The sequence below is a fragment of the Phalacrocorax aristotelis genome, chromosome 3, assembly GCF_949628215.1.
Source record: "Phalacrocorax aristotelis chromosome 3, bGulAri2.1, whole genome shotgun sequence".
NCBI lineage: Eukaryota > Metazoa > Chordata > Aves > Suliformes > Phalacrocoracidae > Phalacrocorax > Phalacrocorax aristotelis.
The window spans coordinates 10,193,436-10,208,541 of record NC_134278.1 but is presented as its reverse complement, the minus strand read 5'-3'; the positions used below and the strand labels follow the sequence as shown (position 1 = coordinate 10,208,541).

Sequence of the window (15,106 nt, the reverse complement as noted above, 5' to 3'; positions counted from 1 at the left end):
CTGCATGTTGAGTAGACACACTGTAACCCCGTAATTTGAAGCTACTACTATAGCATCAATTCTTCTGGATGATACCACACCTTGCCAGTCAAAAATGATTTGAGCTTAAATTGTCAGTTAAAGATGCTCTTCAGTTTTATTGTCCTGAACTTGCAGGCAGTCTATTGGATGAAGTGAATTACTTCGTTGTTGAAAATGCTTGTAATTTTGTGTGAAGGACACAATCAGAATACACAATATTTTTTCCCCTTTGCATTTCCCAACCTGCTCTGCTCCTTTGGTGCCCAAGCATATTACAAAATTGCTGACATCTAAGCTGATCAATCAAACCCTTTGCAGTTCTGTAAATGATTGAGCTTAACTGTCTATGCAGCTGTTATTTGGCAGTGCTCCATCTGGAAAATAAAACACAAACATCAAAAGAAGTTCAGGTAGGTTTATATTTCAGAAAGGGTTTTTTGATAGCTTGTCTCTTATAAAACAGAGTCTCTTGGGTCAAATTAGAAGAAGGCAGACCTTTGTCCTTCCATAAATCTCTGATCCTTGAGTTAGCCAGATGACAATCACCTTCAAAAATAGGGACACCTAAGCAGCATGTTGGTGCCTTGCTGATAGTCTGTGCACTAATGTGCGTAGCTTCCCAGGAAAATATGGGATATGTACAGGAGTATTATACAGGAGCTAGGGAAAGCTGGGACAGCCGTATGGTTTAAAAGATTAAGAGGGGAGATCTTTTCAGCAGTGGATCCATGATCTGCTCCTCAGTTCTCCCCAACCCTCTACCAAGTTTAACTCCATGGCATGCAGGGGCTGGGTTGGTTGCCTTTAAAACTGCCATTATTGATCAAATGCAGCTGTACTGCAGAGAACTCTGTGTATATTGGACTAGTCTCAATTCAGAAAAAATAAAATGCCACTGTTCATGAAGTGTTTCCCTTCTACTCTGTCCCTGGCTTTAAATTATGGCCTCCCCCCTAGTTTTATGTATTCAGCTAAACTGATGATACAACTTGACCTGGACACATTAAGCAAATGTACCAAACTGAAGAAGGAACAAAACATGCATTAATAGTTTGCGATTTATGTAGAGGTGAGTATGTGCCACTATCCCTTGCCACAGATATAGAGAACTGGGCAGAGAATTGATGGTCTGGTAGACCCCAGGAAGCCATTCACCAGGGCTGGAGAGGGACAGCAAATCTCCTGACACTTTATGCTCTGATTGGTCATGCCCAAAAGGCGTAACAGCCAACTTGAACAGATCAGCAAAGTTCTCATTAGCCAAATTCAGAGCTAACCTTTCCGCTCGCTGACTGCAGAGAGGGCAAAACAGTAATCACAGTGGAAAAGCTGTCCTTAACACTCTAAAAAGAAACTATAAGGCGATAAACATTGTTGATTAGACACAAAATTGGATAGGGGAAATGAAAATATATCAGAGAATCAAATGCCTTCTCTTCCTGGGCAAAACGCAGAGGTGAAATGTAGTTATGAGTGAAAACAGTTTACACAGTGTGATGGATATACTACCACTTGGTCCTGGTCAGTTAAAGTGTTTTTTGGTGTATTGTGAAAAAGAAGGTTTCCTCAAAGGACCATAATGGAAATTAAGTGCCCAATACCTTTGCCAGTTTTATAACTCTCAGACTATGTGGAAAATTCCAGCCAGAAATAACTGGCAGGAAAAACAAAATAATAAGAACAACCAAACAATGTTTTGTGACATACAAGTTGCAACATATTTAAGAGGTACTTATATTCCTTTGCTTTGTGATGTGCTTTTGCACTGCATTTTATATACTGCTTAGTTAAAGACTGCAATGTCAAGATACAGAAACGTACAGCAAATTTTAAGCCTTTTTACCAAAACCACAATATGCATCTAGAAAAATAGATCCTTTTTCTTTTTACCTCAGCAGAAATTAGAACTGCTGCATTTAGAAGCACATCCCATTTCTATCAAATATACACCTTTTCCCCTGCAGCTCTTTTTATGTTAGTCAATATCTTTTAATGTTATCTGATGGTTTCCTAGGAGATGCCCTAAATGGCCAAACTCACTAGTTTGATGCTGGTGTTGGATAATAACTATATGCACTAAACATCTGTTTTGTTCACTGAAGTTTGCTCTGCCCTTTTTCCACTGGTCATTATGTTCCCTCTGTGGGTTTCTAATGGTTGCTAATGAGAGAAGAAAAACGCTCCATGTACACTTCCATCTTCTCCAATGGTGTGTGATCAGAAGTCTGTGCTCTTTGTCAGAAAGAATTACTTCAAAATCATTGTTAGTATTTCTTTGTACAGTACTTTGAATGCAAATTTTACACTTAAGGACTAAAGTGCCTTTTAAAAATCTGTAAGAAGCAATTAGAAAGAGAAAGATCACCACATTATAGGGTAAAGAGTTCTATTTGTGGAAGGGTGGGCTCAGTGTTGATTCATGTTTTTCAGATGGTACAGTACAGGTTGCATCATTAATAGGAGATTAAGGTGCCAAATGGGGAATTTTTACCTTCTGTTTCTGAGTCTTTCACTGTAGGAAATCACCCAGATATGGCTAGAGGTTGATTTTATATAACACGATGAGCAGACAGAGTGTTCCTCAAATCTAACAGAGCCTGCTGTTACTGTGGGAAGAGGGGCTGACAACTTGGGTAGTATCCATACAAAGCTATAATTTCTAATCTGTCAAAATCACTTCCCTTTAGAAAGCCTGACTTCATTAGCATGTTCTTTGTCGGATGTGATTGTCTCTTTTAGCAGCTTTCCTTTTACAGCTGTCACAAAAGCCAATCAGATTATACCAAAGGCAGGAAATAAATAAGTCTTTTTGCTGTAAATTAATTTAAGCAAGAATAAATCGCATATGGCGAGATTTAGTTCCTACTTTATGAAGTGTGAAATTTTAGCAAGGTAACAGATGAGGGCTCTAAGAGCAGGTACTGGCATAAATTTGGTTACAAACTATATTTTTTCTGGCACTTTAGCGGTGGGTAAAGAAATATACTTGCATACAACCTATGCCTTATAAATGGCAAACCAAGCTTTCAGCTAAACTGAGAACACAGGCAAAACTGATGTATAACTCTCTTGGACAGAGAGGCCAAATTAAAAATGAAGCTTTTCTCAGATTCTGTTCATGCTGCACTCTTCTAATTCTAACCCAAACACTGAGAATTAATTTCATTTTCTTCATATTTGATCTCCTGCACTATTCAATTTATCAGTGTAGACTCCACTGCCATATCACTAAAGTCTGAGATTTTCATACCGCTTGCTGTGCTCCACTACCAAGGAGTCTCCAGGCTGAAGCTTGCCTCTGTTCATCTCCTGCTTTGGACCTGAGCATGTAAGGTAAGGAGGCAGGTGCCTTGTGGAAACCTATTTATCTCCTTGATGTGGTTCTGCTTGATTCTACTCTATATTATGGCGTCAGAAATTTGTGAGGAAAAAAGTATCAGATGCTTATTCTTTTTAAAAAAGTATTTCACTCTGGAGAGTAAGACAAAGGCAATGCTTCAGAAGAGTTGTCCCATTTGGCTGCTAATGTTGAAAAAATAGCATTTTCAGAACTCTTTAGTATACAGAAGAATGATGGATGGGCATTATAGAAAGAGCCTACCCAGTGTGTCAGCTGGCTAGTCCATCTTTACCTGGGCTGTTTGCAACAAGGGACAGCATGAGTTGATAGGAAAACTCATCAGTGGAGCTGTAGCTTTACTTTTCAGTCACTGTGACCCATCTGGAGAACAGGTGAAGCTGTAATTTTTTGTAATGAGTCTTTCTGTACAGGTGCAGAGAACCATTCCAGAAGAAGTCAAATCATACACCTATGGTGCTGCATGATTACTTTGGCTAGGAATTTCCTTTATTTTGGAATCTATTTAGATGAGAAATGTTGCTCAGTTTTCTCTTCTGTACAATTTATTACTTGTTAGAAATAAGTAGCAAGCACTATGTGGATCAGTCACTGTTTCCCTTACAGGTGCTAAATAGGTCTACTACCTGAGCAGGTACAATATGAGTCCCAGTGTCTTTCCATTGTGCCATGAAATAAAGGTGAAAGGCCCCATTGTCACTATTACTTGTAACCAAAGTGTCTTGCCCTTCTACAATGCAATTGGTCTTCCAGCTTCCAATTTTGACACATCTGCATCTCTAAAGGCACATTAACTATGTCTCTTAATTTTTCTAGAGCTAACAGAATCTTCTGGTTTTTAAAAATTCTTCCATTTCTTTGACTATCTGTAGTAGTCTAGCTGTTCTTTTCTCTTCCTTTTTTGTAGCTCCATCTGGGCATTTAAAAACAGTAATTCTGTGTCTTTTCGTGTGCTCCAGATCTTCTGCAATGCCAGCCTCTAACTGACAGTATTTGATCTGTTTTATGATTATCCTTCATCTGTTGCTGGCTGTTTTCCTGTATGCTGGTAATGGCTTTGATCACCTCTTGGCCAGAATCTGTGGCTTGTCATAATTCCTTCTGGAAAGATTCTTTGTCTTCTTTTAATTACTTTTTACCATTACCTGGCTAGCATCCATTACCTGTTGTCTGGTTTTAATTTTTGCCACTGTGGAAGCTAATAGGACTCTTCTGCATGGGGACATTTAGGAAAGTCAATCCAAATTAAATGTTAAAGTTCACACTTCAGCTGTATTAAATCCCTGTGTAGACAGCCTTGTTAGAAGTAAAGACGACCTTAATTTTGTTTAATTTAATACATACTAGAAATGAATTAAACTAAGTCAAATTTAACCACTTAAATTTTGAACAAATGTGTCTATATAAGGTTTGTGAAATCTATCTTAGCTTCATACTCTTTATTAATATTTTCGATTTGCTGAATTTCTTGTGGACAAGATCTCAGTTTTCTATAGGAATAATATTTTTCTTCCAGGCTGATTTTTTTCTCTTTCTCTCATTTTCTTGATGTTTGACTGTCACTTCTCTGCTCTGATGGAGGCTTTCTTTACTTTCTGAGGGGTAAGGAAGCTTTACAGAACATAGCTGTTATTATTTTATTAATTTACATTATAACAAGCTATATATCTGCATTAACTTCAGGGTCACTTAAGGTGGATGCTGTAAACACGTGCACACATAGAATGGAGTTCATCTCATGTAACCTTAATGGGATAAAGGCAGGCAGATGGCGTGTACCCTCAGCAAATTTGTAGATGATCAAAACTGAGGGGACAGGGTGGTACACCTGGTGTTGTGACACCTTCAGAGAGACCTTGACAGGCTGGAGAGATAGGCAGAGAGAAATCTTACAAAGTTCAACACGGGGTGATGCAAAGACCTGCATCTGGGGAAGGTTAACCCCATGCACTAGTACATGCTGGGGGCGGACTGGCTGGAGAGCAGCTTGCTGAGCAACACCTTGATGTCCTGGTGGACAGCAAGATGACCATGATCTAGCAAAGCACCCTCACAGAAAAGACTGAAAGATTCTTTTTGATTTTTTTGATTCTTCACCTCTGCTTAGCACTGGTGAGGCAACAGCTGGAGTACTGTGTCCAGTTCTGGGCTTCTCAGTAGAAGAGAGACATCAACATACTGCAGCAAGTCCAACACAAGGCCACACGGGTTATTATGAGACTGGAATATCTTTCATGTGAGGAGAAGCTGAGAGAGCTAGGACTGTTCATCCTGTAGAAGGGAAGGCTTAGGGGCATCTTATCAATGTGTGTAAATACCTGATGGGAGAGAGTAAGGAAGAGGGAGCCAGGCTCTTCTCAGCTAGCACCCAGTGACATGACAGGAGGAAATGGACACAAATTAAACCTGATGAAATTACATCTGAACACAAGAATTTTTTTTTTCTTTAGTTGTGAGTGTGGTCAATCACAGGAACAGGTTACCCAGAGAGTTCATGGAGTCTCTGTCCTTGGAGAGTCAAAACCCGACTGGATAAAATGCTGCTCTAGCTGATCCTGCCCGAGGTGGGGTTGGACTAGATGATCTCAAGAGGCTTTTGCCAACCTCAACAATCCTGTGATGTAATGCCTAAAATTTTATTATCTAACCAGAGAAGATAGAGTTATAGCATGATCTAGGGCAAGCTGCGCACCTAAGGTCACAGGGCCTCACTTTCAGACTTGTCCCATGTGCTCAGGCCACTCCCCTACCTTCTGAAATTTCATATGTTTTAATTCATCCTTCCTAAGGTAACCCACGCCTTTAAGACAGTAGCTAATTTCCATAGCTTGGCACTGAAACAGTACACTGGAAAACCCAATGCATAGAGTGCATGACTTCATACATAGTTCATTTTATCCCAGAGAACTGTTTGTTCCTGTGTATTATAAAGCTCTGTACACTGGACTCTAAAACCATGGCCTTGTTCCCAGCTGTTCCTGTGGGCTGCTGGTCTAAAGTTAAAGTTAATGACAAGGTCTGATCCCATGGGTTTAATAAGGCAAGTTTAATAAATATGCTGTCTTTAACATTAGCATGAATCCAGCAGCTCATAGTGATGATGATAAAAAAAGAATTACCTTCAGAATTTTTAAAATATTTTTTATTTTGGGAGGAGGAGGAGAGACAAGGATGTGAGACCTTCTGTAATGGAAAAAAGATGAACTCATGCTACTCTAACTATCGTTTTGCTGTCTATTAAAATTGTTTCCAGTAAGTCCATCTCAGCAGCAGACAAATGAACACTCCCATTTAAATCCCCGCCTGTCTGATAGGTAGACATTTGCAAGCCAAAAAAGAATCATCCTCCTTACTTCTCAAAAGTATGGTCTGCCTTTCAGATAATACATACTTTCCCAACCTTGTCAGGTGAGGCAGTGCTTGAAAGCTTTTTAGCACTTACCCTTTTGTATAACAAGTTATCTCAGTAGGAGATTTTGCAGCAGTCTTTAACCCTTTTTGTATTCTCATTCTATCTCAGAGATGTCTCATGCAAGCTAATAAATTCCATGAAGTCTCTCCTTTTTCCACAACATTAATCTCCCATCAACTAGTAATGAGCCATGGTAGGTTCCTTGTGAGAATCTGAGCAACCACATTAATTCCTTAAAACTTCTTTAACAACAGTGATCATATTAGCAGTTTAGGTATGTCTGATCCATATATTTAGCCTTAGGATCTTTTGGTGGCCTACCTTTATTGTGCCCTGAAATTCCTAAAGCCCTAGGAAGAGGCTGCAAATGCTAAGTGCATCAATTTCTGCTAAACTATCTCTGTATACTGTCTTATCTAGAAAATGGGAACTGTGCTGCTAAAATCATGGGTTTGTTCATGATTGTTTCCTGAGCTGAATGATTTTTCTTGAAAAAATAATGTAATCAAATACTAAGTTTATATAGGTTGCTGCATGTTTTAGAACATGTGAAGTGTCTGCTGGTTCTTTAGCATGCTGATTCTTCCCATAAAACATACCAGCATACCAGGCAACATACAGCCAAGAGTAGCCTTGGCCACGTGATTTCCCACATGGCCATGTGGGAGCTCACTTTTTCATTTTAGCAGTTTGGAGAAAAATATGTGCCTTTGGAGGTTTGCAAAGGAAGTTCTTGTTGCTTAAGCTTAGGTTTCTAAATTAGATGCCCAAAATCCTACTTACCTAGCAGTCTACTGACAGCCAACCTACAGCAGTAAGATGGGGTTAAAGAGTAAGGACTAAATCCTACCAGGAAACACCAATTCTTTCCAGAAATTGTGTATTTTACAACCATTTTGTTTGTTTGGCTTCCTATTAGCCTCACTTCCACATTCATGTCAATTAAAACAACAAACCAATCAAACAATAAATGGAGAATCAAAGCTGAAAGTGGAGAAAGAAAGAGGATCGTGGACTCACAGAAGACAACGGTGCATTCGAGACATTTTTCTATGCATGTTTCTGACATTACAGTCTGCACTCAATTTACTTCAGCTGAACTCTGCATTGCTAAAGGGAGAAAGGACACCCATCAATTCAACCCACTCATTTCTGTTTCTTTTCAGCATCAACTTTTCAGTGAATTATTTCCTTCTGCTACAGCAGCTCTTTCAGACTGTCATGGTATTTTTTTTTTTGTTTCTTTTCGTGGGCCCATTTTTTATGCCATTTTTTCTTTGCTTTGTTCCCTTGTGATATGCAGAGAAACCCGCCATGCAATTAGCGTAGTTAGTTACATTCATTCTGCCCTTTGACTTTTTATAAAGCTACTTTTTATGAACCTAAAAAAAAAAAAAGAAGAAAGAAAATCAACCACCCAAAACTTGAAGTGTCTTGTACTTTACAGTTTCCTCCGTTCCCCTGAATGTGTGGAAGCCTGATAGCACTAAGGAAATGGTATATAAGCAGACTTCACATATGCGTTATGTATTGTTTGCTGTGAATCAATTTTGTCATAAAAGAAAGCAAGTGTTCATTGTAGCTTGAACTAGCTTCAATATCATGAAAACCTCCTTGAGTTTTTCTCTAAAACTGTAATCTGAACTGAAATCTGCTTCTAACCCTCCAAAGGGATTATTGATTTTGAGAGACTATATGCAAGGGGATTTCAGTTTGGATGAAACCACTTTTTAATCTATATTACAATAATACTTCCAAGTTGCATATATTGCTAGAAGAAATAATACAAAGGCCATTACTGAGACTGTGACATGAATAGAGAGCCCAGTACATTAATTATTTAACCATGACAAAAGAATGGCAATAATCTATCTTTTCTCTGAAATTAAGAGAAGAAAGGAAGAAAGAGAGCAATCCATGGCTGGCACAGTAAGTGACATAACTTAAAGGTCTTCAAAAAGCTTTTAAGTAAAGAGGGCTGGCACTAAACGTCTGCCCCAGTGTGATTAGAGGGGTTGGGTGCACAGTTGTGTGCTCATTGCACTGGCTTGCTGGTTTGGCCTTCAGAAGGATCATTTTTCCTCCTTAAAGACAAGGCATTTGAAGGGGTTTTTAATGATTGCCCGAAATAATTGTTTATTTTTGAAAGCTGAGCTTCACTTTTTATCTTGGTCCATTTGAACTTTCTTGAAGTAACTTAGACTGCCGAACAAAATTCTGGCCCTTTTGCAATAACCACAGTCCATTGAGCAACTGATGTCTGGTATAAACTTACAGGATAAAAGGACTAACAAGGGAAAATTAACTTTGAGTACTGTTTTCCAGCAGCTTCTCATTTTAAATCACCCCTGTGTGGATTCTCTTAGAAACTAATCATGGTAGTTTTAATGAAGTCTAGGCAACAATGAATATGTGGTATGTATAAATCAGGTTTTCCTGCACTAATATTTGAAATTTTAACCTTCTGAATTTTAGAGATTACATCTCAAAATAGGTAGATGCTCCATGCTAGAAAACAAGGCTGTTTTGTGTTAGCTCTCTGAGGAGAGAAGCAATTACAGTTAATGAGCTGGGTTATTGTTTGATTATTAAACTTCTTTTTTTTTTTCCACAGGATGGCCATCTTAGTTACTTGGCTGTGATCCTTTTCTCCATCAGGAAATACAGAAAACTCCCTAGGCATGTGTGACCTGGACATAAAAGATAGTATAACTATGATGAAAATTGTTCTGAATATACCTTTTTAGAAAGGAGCTCTGGAGTTTTCACATAAGAAAAGGTGTGCATGTAGAGCAGGAAAGCTGCTGGCTTCATTTTCTGTAGTTGCTCATCTCTCTCAGTAACACAATAGTTAGTTTTAGCCACTGTGGCTATTATCATTTAGCAACAGAATGTCTGTTTGGTGATATGTGCTACTGTACCTTTACAAAATAAAAATGTTATCCTCTGTCCAAGATGATGCAATATTTGTTGCCCTTGGCTGTACTGTTTATGACTTTACACCTCTGAGTCACTGTGTATGTATCCAGTCTACTTTACTTCTGATGAAAATGTGTACATGAATTTGGATTTAGGAGATATCTTTAAATACTATCTTGGTGTGATCTCATTTGAAATGGTCCTTACACACTTCTCCACTTGGCTGAAGAAACAACAGCAAAAGCTGTTGCTAATTTTGTTTTTAATTAATTGTGCGGCATGGATTTGTTGACGTGTCATGGATAAGGGTCAACTAAATAGATTTGCCTTGGGTTAATAGAAGTTTTCCATCTCGTCTGTTTCTGGTGCTTAAAATATTCCTTAACAACCTTAAGTTCGTGAACAAGTGCATAAAATCCTCGTGATCAGCCTGTCAGCCTTTAACGAAGGCTGCCACTTCCCTTTGTATTCATCTGCTGTGCAACTCCCCTTACTGGTAGGAGGCCTGCAAAGTGCTTGGAAACAATTTTGTGAATAAAAACATTTCAAGTGCTAAAACCCACTTTGTATAAATTAAAATAATGTCTTTTGGACTTTTCATAAAATACTATATACTCTACTCATCCCTGGAGTGGATTTCTTTTACTATTATTACTGTGATGACACATAATTAAGTCAGATTACATTTTCATAGAGAGAGGAGAATAGCTAAAACACAGTTCTAAATTATTCATCAATAAGTTTCACAAAAAAAAAAGCAGAAGATAAGAATTTAAAATGTGCTCTCTGTTGTTTTTTTCTTCCTAAAACTAGATAATTTTATAATGGTATATTGAACAAATAAGTCTCTTTCTTCCTCCCCATGAGAGAACAAGAGACTTCATTTAGCGCCACATGTGTTATTGTGCTTATCTGCTGATTTCCATATTACTTTGATTTGTACGGTAGATTGTAAACTCTTGTAGGATTATGGAAAGATTTCTTTCCCCAGGCTGAACCAGTGAGATTTTCAGCATCATGAAGCCAGAGATGAGTAGGCAAGAAGCAGATTGGTTATTATATCTCTATGTATTTTTTACCCACTGGTTCATCTCATTTTTATCACTGCAGAGTCAGCATGAAAGACAACTAAGTTAATACACCTCCACAACATTGTCACACCACTAAGTTTTAATGTCTCTTCATGTCCTCCACATGCTTAGTGAAACTGTGAATTGCTGAAATGGGGTAGCCATAAAGAAGAGCAGGAGTAGGCATAGATATGCTTTGATTCAGCTAGTTAAAATAATTCTGATTAGGAATTATACTATATGAGGAAGGAAAAGGCTGATTTTCTAAACATCAGGGTTTTGTTATGAACAATTCTTTCTTTCTGATTTTGGAGGGGCTTATCCAAATTTGCAAGACAATTTACTTGGCATATTAAGCTAAGTATTTCCTTGTAGAAAATACAAGAAGCAGCAGTTATGAAGGAGAAAGTTTAGACCAGACAAAGGAAAAATAACTGTCCCATAAAGCTAAAAAGTATTAATTCAGCTACTGTATCTCTGTGCTGTGTATGTAACTCAGACTAGAAAAAGACCACTAATTTGACTAGAAATTAGATAGAAATTTAATGTATGCAGTGGAGATAATCAAGGGTTTTCAGATACATGGGAACCAGTATATCAGAAACACCGGAATGGACAGTCAAGAAGGTGACTGCTGATACTGACTGGTGTCCATTTCAAAGTCTGCATTTCTCTTCCCATTTTCTGGGAAAAAGTATTGGTGACGTGTTTAAATTTAGTGTAAGTGTGTCCTGGCTGTGTTCAACAGCAGTGATACAAACAAGGAGACAGCTTAATGGTCAGGACTAGACAGAAGACGTGGGTTCACATTGCTGCTCTGCTGCTGGGCTCTGGAAGTTCAGACAAGTGGCTTTATCTCCTGTTTTATGAAATAAAAACAACTACACTCAACTCCTTTGTAATTGGGAAAAATGGACCTGGAATTCTGTATGAAATTCTCGTCAACTGCATCCAAGATTAACTGAAGTTATGGAGAAAACCAGATGGTAGGTGAAAAGATAGGGAGTTAGGTGTATGGATAGATGCACAGTTTTCACAATGCAGAGTTTGTCAGTGCAGACAAAGAGAGAATCTGGGTAGGTTCTGTACTGTTCGTCACAGTTACAAACTATTTGGAAAAGCAGGTGCTTAATAAGGTGACCGAATCTGCTGATAACACAGGATACTTCAAGCTGATAGAAACTAACACTGACAACAAAAGGGTAAAGAGACCTTTTGACTTTGAATGCTTGGAGATAAAATGGGAGACAAAATTCAGTGCTGATAAATGAAAAGTAATAGATGCAAGAAAGCCTAATCCTAACAATTTTTACAGTGACATGGGTTCATAAATGAAAGACATTGAGAGTATTTTGGAAAGACATTGAGAGTTATTGTGTTTAGCTCTTTGAAAGGTGCTCAGTGAAAGCTGAAGATCACAGAAACATCAAAGAAAGCATCAAGAACACAATAGTAGACATAATTTTTCCTCTGTATAAAGCCAGGATCACCTTGTGTCCTGAATACTGTATGAAGTTCTGTCCCCGCTTTTTCCAAGAGAGAAGTGGCTGAAAGAGACACGGGCAGCAAAGATTAGATATGAAGGTGTTTGTCTGTGAAGAGAAATTAGGCTAGGATAATGGGTCTTTGGAGAGAGAAAAAATGGCTGAGGGACAAAATTAAAGAGTACATAAAATAATAAATAGCACAGAGTAGATGAACTGTCATGTTTGCTTTTGACATTGTTTGAAGAACTGGGGGCCAACTGATGAAATTATCATGCTGCTAGTTTAAGGTAAACGTAAGGAAGCACTTTTCTCACACAGCACATTTCAACTCTGGAACTCGTTGTCAAAGACTTTTGTAGTGCCCAAAGGATAAAGTAGATTTAAAAAGGGTCTGGAAAATTAGCTAGAAGAAAAGACCATCAATTATTATCCTGTAAAATATTAAGGTTTTTTTTTTTAAATTCATATCCAGGAGGAATATTTCTTATGCTGCTTCTTTAAACAACCACAAACTGTGACTTTTACACTACAGGAGAGGATTTGCTGGGTATGATGAAACTAAGTTTTACCTGCTAAGACATTTCCTATGTCACAGAACTGAACCGAGTCCACAGAAGGTGTACTGTGACATTCAAAGGGAATTTTCAAGGAACAAAATTAAATTTTAAAAATTACTTATTTAATCTCATTTAAAGTAACAAGTTACATTATTTGTGAGTCAATGAGGGGATAAGCACTTGGGAAGGAAAAAATCCTTAGATTATAGGACAATGGAGGTGTGCTCTGGGACATGTCTTTAAGGCATTGTAGGGGAATAGACAGGGATCGGCAACTGGAAGATCATGGGATGTGACGGAAAGATAGACTCCTCCCCATAGGAGTGGCAGGAACAGGAAGCACAAGAGCTATATAAGCGTGTGACGCAGCCAAATAAATGGACATTTTGTATCCATCATATTGATGCCTGTGCATCACTGTCCCCAGGGTGGGTAGAGCCCTGTGTCCCGGAGATATGCGGCCCAAGATAAGTTCTCCCATAGAAGTGTACAGCTACAGACATAAACTTAGTGTGGAATCACTCATGCCAGATTCACATCCAAGCCCTGCATCTTATCGAGAGTTAAATCCATTTAGAAGTGTGGAAGAATCAAGTTCTGAGAATCCTTTTGCTTTCCTCCATCCATATCTGCAATTAATTTTTGGCAATTAAAATATTTGTGGAGATATGTTAGAAGCAGATGAGATCAATGATACCAGTTAGGAACAGATCAGTACAGTCCTTATCTGGTCAGGTGGAGGGAACAATACATTTCTTAAAGGAGCTTTCATTCCACCACCAGTGAGAAACAGAGCAGTGAGGCTGATAGCTGCTTGTTAGCTTGTAACAGGTGGGAAGACTGAGAGTGATTTTCAATAACACTTCCCCTCTCCCACTTCACATGGGGATAATTGTGGAACTGTTGGAACAACCAGAAGGATTTTTCTTGTCTTGGAAATCCTAAAGGTACCCAAAGGTATCAGGCATGATACACAGGAATATTGCCCAAGTGCTGTACAAGTTCTTGCAATTAAAATTTGGAGAGATGCTTAAAGAAGTGGTTGAGGGAGATGAGGGAGATGAGGGCTTGAGGGAGACAGAGTGATTTTATTTTGTCATTTTGACCTCAGCCTGAATCTTGCATGCAGCATCAAGTTGCCTTCTCTTAGGACTGAGCCTGGAACACATGCGTGAGATGAGCTGGCGTGCCCCGAGGTGGATCTGGAGCGCTGGCCTGTTTCCAAAGGACTGCCAGAGCTACTACGCTTAAATTCAAACTTTATGGACTAATGATTTTCCTGCTTTAGTGCCAGCATGTTTAAACACTCTGGATATTCTGGCTGTAAGTTAAGATATCCGTATAAATATAGGTAATGTCTCTGTCTAAGTATTCCTTACCCTGCAGGGTTAAAAGAACACGTGTATCAAAATTTGAGGTGTTCTGGTGCCATGCTGGTGAGGTCATATAAAATACGGAACCATGTAAAGTGTAAAATATGTTAGATGTACAGAGCTAAGTTGAGCTGAAACATCCAAATGCAAATTGTGATCTGAACTCTCTCCCAGGAGCAAGATCTTCGGGTCAGGTGTTACTGTTCAAGACTATTTCCAAGCGAGTGACTGTGCCTTTTTATAACGCAAGCCTTGTTACACTTTGATTTCTTCCTCTGTTCTGGTCTGAATTATGTTACTTTTCATTGATATGAATTCACAGCCACTAGCCAATGACCATAAAAGCCCTTCTATACCACATATTGACTTGAAAGATTTAGGTCCCCAGTATAAAAGGATGGCACTTTATCCACTCAGCCAGACCAGACCCTTGATTTTACATTGCTGTTTTCTTTCTGAGTTTCAGAAGACCTTTTAATATTTCAGACCCATGCCAGCGCTTTCATAAACTTTCCAAAGGGTGAACAGTAGTAGCTGTATTCCAGCTGCTGCTGAATCTGCTGTGTTTGTTCAGCCCTGAAATGATCTTTTAAGATGTGAAAATAAAATGTTTCACTAGTACTGAGCCATAAATGCAAAACTGACCAGGGATGCTATCTGCCCAAGAAAAACTACCTATTATGTATTAGAACCATTTTTTTTTCCAGCTTTCTGCACAGAGACCTGATTCTGATTTAACCTGATTTTTTTTTCAGCAGAGCAGGTAAAATAAGATTCATAAAATTAATTTTTAAACATTTTTATGAGATAGTGGCTGTTACTTTGCCCTTAACCACATTATGAAGCCTTTTGGAAAGGCTTTTTTTTTTTTTTCTTATAGAAAGGAAACAAGCTTTATTTACTTATTGC

The 15,106-nt window shown here is 38.4% G+C and overlaps 1 long non-coding RNA gene across 1 annotated transcript in view; it reads left to right on the top strand.

Annotated features, from left to right (window-relative positions):
• Window positions 1-10,069, top strand: part of LOC142055711 (uncharacterized) — a 51,756-nt gene extending 41,687 nt beyond the window's left edge. Inside the window, exon 4 of the long non-coding RNA XR_012659997.1 lies at window positions 9,406-10,069. This is a non-coding gene — a long non-coding RNA (uncharacterized LOC142055711). The remainder of the gene's footprint in view (window positions 1-9,405) is intronic.
• The last annotated feature ends 5,037 nt before the right edge of the window (window positions 10,070-15,106 follow it).